Here is a 7218-nt window from a genome sequence, read left to right as displayed (position 1 = left end):
ATTCTTATAATTTAAAATAATGAGTATTTTATATGTTTTAATTTTAATATTTTTAATGTTACTTTATAAATAAAGAAAAACTAATTTACTTATCTCTATTTTTTATTAAATTAGTGATAAACCACTATTCTATGGTTTATCTTGTGTTAATTTGAGTGGTTTTTATCAACTCTTTACTCACTTATTCATATAAATTACATAGTTTTACATTTTTCTTCCTAATTTTGTGCTATGATTGGAAACTTGCTTCCCAAGCCTTTAAATTACCAAATATTAATTCTCCCTTTATACTATACGATGCCTTGATATGTGTGTTAATTGATTTCAGGATTTATAAGGCAGGAATGGCTTAGAGGATGGAAAGGAAGCATGCAAAAATGGAAGGAATACAAGAAGTTGAAGAAACTGCAAAGTTGTCCAGCCTGATCTCTTCACACTCAAACGGTCATAACTTGAGCTACAGAGATCCAAATGAGGCGGTTTCAGTTGCGTTGGAAAGCTAACGTCCGGGACTTCGAAATGATATATAATATGCTATAGTTGCCCTGACGATAAGTGATGCGCATGCATGGTTTCACACGCACACGTGGATCTGCGCAATTCAGCGACCTGCATGTGGCAAAATTCGCCCCCAGCGATTTCTGGGCAGTTTCTGACCCAGTTTTCGGCCCAGAAAACACATATTAGAGGCTATAAAGTGGGAGAATCCATTCATTCATGGAGAGAACATTCATTATTCATAATTTTAGGTTTTAGATATAGTTTTAGAGAGAGAGAGAGAGGGGCTCTCTCCCCTCTCTTAGGATTTAGGATTATGATTTCTCTTAAAAGTTAGGTTTACTTCTTCTGCATTTCAGGTTCTATGTTCTTTTAAATTTAGTTTCTCTTATCTACTTTTATTTATTCTATTACTTTAGTTGCTCTATTTCTCTTGGTAATTACTTATTTAGCCAATTTGGCTTATGAACTCTTCATGTTAGATTTGAATTTATGTTTAAATGCAATTTGAGGTATTTCAGATTTATGATTGCTTTCTTCTATTTATAATATAAATAATTTATATTTTTTCCCTTTTTGGCTTTGGTTGATTAATTGGTGACACTTGAGTTATCAAATTCAGCAGTTGATTGAAAATTGGAAATTGCTTATTGATTTTGATCCCTCTAAAGCTAGTCTTTCCACAAGAGTTGACTAGGACTTGAGGAATCAAATTGATTAGTCCACTTGACTTTTCTTTATTTAGTAAGGGTTAACTACATGGGAGCAATAAACAATTCTCATCACACCTGATAAGGATAACTAGGATGGGATTTCCAGTTCTCATACCTTGCCAATAGTTTTTATAGTTAGTTTGTTTCCATTGCCATTTACTATTGTTGCTTCTTATCTTAAAAAACCAAAAAAGATACTTTTTTCATAACCAATAATAATTCATACATCCCTGCAATTCCTTGAGAGACGATCCGAGGTTTCAATACTTCGATTATCAATTTTATTAGGTTTGCTTAAGTGACAACCAAAACTTTTGTACGAAAGGATTTTTTGTTGGTTTAGAAACTATACTTATAATGTGATTATATTTTTATAAAATTCTTTACCGGCAGAAATCAGTTCGTCAAAATGGCGCCGTTGTCGGGGAATTGCAAACGTGTGCCTTATTATTGGTTACTGTAAATATTTTATTTTGCTTGTTTATTTATTTTTATTTTTTGTTTTTAATTTATATTAGTTACTATGAGTTCTCACCCCCGTCGCTTTGAGTTTGGTTCTAATGTTGTTGAAAGGAATGGAAGCTATAACAGGAACATGCATCAAGGTTGAAATAATCAAAGATGGAAGGAGCCATGAGGATCTGATCAACCCTTTCGCCAACAACACCTTCCAAGGTACCTTGGACAATGACCATCTTACAATGCATACCAAGACAATAGTTATGGTGGATCTTTTCGTGACAACCAACCTCCACCAATTTACTATGGTCAAGAGCCATTCCGAGGTGCGTACCAAGATGATAGATATGGTGGACCCCCTTGTAGTTACCAACAAGCCCCATCATATGCCTATGAACCACCTCCTCAACATAGCTTTGAACCACCATACTCATAAGCCAACCACAACCATTCACCTCCACATGACCCTAAACCTTATCCACCCCAATTCCAATCCAATTACCCCTAAGAACCACCACTTCCATATGCACCATGTCCATATCCATCGACCCAAGAATCACAGGCTCACCTCAAGGAAACAGTTGATCAATTTCATGCAACCCTTCATCAACTGGAGCAAGCGATAAATCAATTAGCTTCCCGACGTTCGGACACTCAAGAAACCCCCATGGTTTCATGTGGAGAATCTAATGAAGAACGTAGCATGAAGGAGACACTAGAAACAACGGTGGACAGTAAGGAGCATGACTTTGTACTGGAACAAGTAGAGGAAGCCAGAATTATTGAAGAGGAAGAAGTGGTCAAAGACTTAGGAGATGCAGAACGTCCATGGGAAAGCCCAGTCATAGAACCCCTTTCTAAGGAGTTTGAATTTGTTGTTGAGGAGGGTGTACAACCTCCAAGGCATATCATGGTTGAAGACTTTGAAGGGGATGATCAAGAGATGAATTCAATCATTGATGAATTCTTATCTACACTTGAATCCTCTCCCATTGGACTTGACATGGAGATTAAAGAAGAAGAAGCACAACCTCCCATGCTCTTGGTGAACAATGAAGAAGAGATCGAATTGGAAGAAAGCTACAGAGAGCAAGAGGTTGAAATTGAAGAAGCTTGCAAGGAGGTGGAAGTTGTCAAGGAAGAGCTCAATGAAATGGAGCTGAAAATCACCTTGCCAAAGTTATTGGAGACCTCTCCCCCAAAGCCATCACCGTCCATTCCTTCATTCAAGTGGGTAAATCTTTCATCTCTAAGCTTAATTAGCCCACTTGAATATACTTTGCTTGAGACGGATGGACAACTTAGAGCTCTTTGTGGCTATAAGAGTAAGAGGGAGATGGTTAGTGGTAAGAGTTGTCATGCAAGGTTCAATATGGTTGCATGCTCCAAATTGAAGTATAAGGGTTGGTATAATTCTAAATTGAATGGGTCTAGGAAATTGTTTGGATGTCTCCGTAAGAATTTCGACTGTTCACCACCCAAGTGAAAAAATGATGGTCAACAAGAAGACGGGTGCAAAAGCAAGGTTTAGGACCCCGGAATTTATTCTGGCAATCAACACTCTTGGGGCCTTGTCACTTGCTTTAACTTGCTTGAAGAATTTATGCAACTAGTGTGGGATCCCGGAGGATATTGGAATTGCAAACATTGGTGGGATTCCTGGATGAGTTCAAGCACAAGCCACCATAACAGGGAGCTCATCAAATGTCCAACTTAAGGACTTTAACTAAAAGTGCTAGGTGGGAGACAACCCACTATGGTATGATCGTTCTTTTTCAGTCTTAGTTTTGTTTCATTTTATTTTACTTTATTTTCTTAAGTGACTCTTCTTATAATCTCTGCATATAGTCTGCATTTGCATCTGCATTCTACATAAAAAAAATGCACATGACGCGTCCGCGTCATAAGTGCTTTCGAAACAAGAAGAAAAGAAGCAGAGAGTCACGCGGGAGCATGGCCGGAGGCGTGCCTTAGGCACAAGCATGCCCACGCGAACGCGTCCCTGACGCATTCGCGTCATTTGAAAAATCAGCCTCCCACACGTGCGCGTCGCCCATGCGCACGCGTGACCCTGCGAAATCAACGTAAAGAGGTAAGTGGCAGAGAGTTATGATGGAGTGGGGCTGGAATGGTGCTGGAGGAACAAGCCCTATCACGCGAACGCGTGCCCCACGCGTCCGCGTCATTTTTCAAATAGAAGCCATTCACCCATGCGCGTCACCCACGCGCACGCGTCACCCTAAATTTTGGCAATATACGTACGAAACAGAAAGTTATGCGTGCGCAAGGCTGCACTCACGCCAATAGCACAAATCAGGTCATGCGTCCGCGTCCGCGTCATTTGAAAATAACGCCAACCACGCGAACGCGTGCTCCACGCATCCGCGTCGCATGCGCCGCACAGCCTATCCAAATCAGCGCCAGATATCTTATCTTTTCTTCCCCAAATCCTAATTTTTCTTCTCCCTTCTTATTTCTTTCTTCTTCCTTTATCCTTCTTTACTCTTTCTCACTTTTTACTTTCTACCTTCTTCCTTTATCATCATCATCAAGGTTTTTTTCTTTCCTTCTTCACTTCTTACCTTTCCATCATTATTTGTATTTATATTTTCTTCTTCTTTTTCTTTTTCCTTTCATTATATATGTTTTCTTTTTCTTTCTTTTTCTTTTTACATTATTTTAATTGGTGTTAGAAATTTAATTGGGTGATTATTTTCTTCTATAATTGCTTGTGGATTGTTTAGAAGTTGTTTGACAATTATTAATTATTTTAGGGTTATTTGCATGTTCAAATTCAATACTTTCCATAACATATTTACCATGCATGCTAAGTGTTTGTGAAAAAGTCCGTATGGCATTGTGCATATTTAATTATTTTATTCTTCTACTCTAATGTCTGTTTTTCATAAAACCCCTTTTTATATATAATTCATTAAAAATAATTGTCAATACAAACAGGTTGTTAGTTTGAAAGAGTTGGTAATCAAATTGGGCATTTAATGCTTGATCTATGCTACTCATGCCTTTGCGAGCATGCCAATAAACATCTTGCATCTACTTGCCATCACATGCACTTGCTATATTTCCATTGATGAACTTCTCATATGTAGTCGCGACCATGTGTTAACGACATCCTTCTTTACCGTGCATTGATTATCACTTGTACCATCCCCTTCCTTGCTCTAACCCTTAGCTTTAAAAATTACTTTCTTTTTCCCTTTTCAGGATGGCCACCAAGAAGGGTAAAGAGAAAGCTACTCCCAAACCACCGGCAAGGAAAGGAACAAAAAGAGCACTAACTGCGGAGCCACCCGTCCACTTGTACATCTCTGCATGCACCGAGGACGGTGCAATCTTTTAAGTGTGGGGAGGTCGATACCGACTTCCATGGGTTAGTTACTTTCTTTTTCAACACTAATGTTTAAATTTTTTTTGTAGTTAGTTGTCGCATTTGCATATTTGATTGCATGTTTGTTACATTTTGTGCATATTTTACTACTTGGTTGAAGTAATATTTACTTTTTTAAGAAACTTTTTAGAGTATTTCACTAATTTGAATAAAATTTTTTGTTAAACTTATTTGAAGAAATATTATACTGGAACATGGTTTAGAGTTCGAACATACAAAACCAGTGAGATTTTTTAGCCTATTTGATTGGTTGCATCTTATCAACCAATATTTTATTTTTTTGGTGTGTGTTTTTCTCTCTAAAATTATGATCTTTGTCTTGCTTAATTCTATATTTCCATGGTTTGATGTATGCATGCACTTATATGATTGAGGCCTTGTTTCATTGAAGCTTACATACCCATATGGCCTTAACCTTTCGTTATCCTTTGCAAACCAATTTGAGCCTATTTTACCCATTTTATTCTTTACTTTAGCACATCATTAACTCTAAGCGGAAAACAATAATGTCCTTAATTTGAATCCTTGGTTAGCTTAGACTAGTGAGAGTGCTCATGAATTAAGTGTGGGAAAAGTGGGTTTGGAAATGTTTGGTTTTGGAAATTAAGTATGTTAAACTTCTTTATGAAAATGTGAAAGAAATATTTAGGACATGTTCATGCATTCAATAATTTAATCATATGCATTGAAAAAAATAAAAGAAAAAAATATATATATATATATAAAGAAAAAAATAAAGGAGAAAAAGAAAAGAAAAAGAGCAAATAAAAAAAGGGGACAAAATGTCCCAAAGTAAATGGTGATAGCAATGCATATGTACTGTACTCGAATCAGGATGCATGAATATGTGGAAAACATGGTTAATGGATAGTTAGGTTTTGTACTTTGATTACATGGATTGTCTTAAGTTAGGTGGGAAAAGTTTAAGTTAATTAAGGATTCATATTTTAGTCCACTTGGCCAAATACAATTCTACCTTGACCCTAACCCCATTACAACCCTTAAAAGACCTCTTGATATGTGTATCTATGCATTAATTCTTTGTTGATTGGTAGAAGAAGAGCAAGCCTTAGAAAATAAGATTAGTAGAGAATTGAGAGATCAAACCTTAAACACTTGAGTGATTAGAGTGTATACACTTCCGGTGAGGGTTCGATGCTCGATTCTTTGTTTCCGGCTTTCATGAGCTATCTTCTTACAAGTTTACTTGTCTTTTATTGTATAATTTGAATTAGTGAAATCTGATTTATGTCTGCCTTGAAGAGCTTATTTACTTTTAACCAAGTAGGTAGAAACATCTTAGCATGTAGTTGCATTCATATAGATAGGTTGCATTTCATACATTCTACCATTCCTCTTCACTCCTTTATAACTTCTCTTGAGCTTAACATGAGGACATGCTAATGTTTAAGTGTGGGGAGATTGATAAACCACTATTCTATGGTTTATCTTGTGCTAATTTGAGTGGTTTTTATCAACTCTTTACTCACTTATTCATATAAATTGCATGGTTTTACATTTTCCTTCTTAATTTTGTGCTATGATTGGAAACTTGCTTCCCAAGCCTTTAAATTACCAAATATTAATTTTTCCTTTATACCATTCAATGCCTTGATATGTGTGTTAAGTGATTTTAGGATTTATAAGGCAGGAATGGCTTAGAGGATGGAAAGGAAGCATGCAAAAATGGAAGGAATACAAGAAGTTGAAGAAACTGCAAAGCTGTCTGGTGCACGAAATTGTGATCTCCAGGCTTGAACAAATCCTGGTAAGAAGGATGATGAGCGTCACACATAATCATCACCTTCATCACGTTCTTGGGTGCGAATGGATATCTTAGAAGCGAAATAAGAAGAATTGAATAGAAAACAGTAGTACTTTGCATTAATCTTTGAGGAACAGCCATAGGGCAGGCATTCATCATATGCATCTATGTGATATTGTTTGTGTAACACCCTAACTATCAAAATGTCACGCTTCTGGCTGCACCACTCTGATAGCTCGGGTATTACGATAACTCTTATAATATTTAATACTAAAATATGAGCCTGTTTAAAACTTAAATCGTATTACCGCTCAAGAGACTTTTTAATAGATAACATACATCCACACAAATATCAATACTTACAAAGGATATAT

Source organism: Arachis ipaensis, chromosome B06 (assembly GCF_000816755.2).
Source record: "Arachis ipaensis cultivar K30076 chromosome B06, Araip1.1, whole genome shotgun sequence".
Lineage (NCBI taxonomy): Eukaryota > Viridiplantae > Streptophyta > Magnoliopsida > Fabales > Fabaceae > Arachis > Arachis ipaensis.
Note: the sequence above shows the minus strand (reverse complement) of the source record.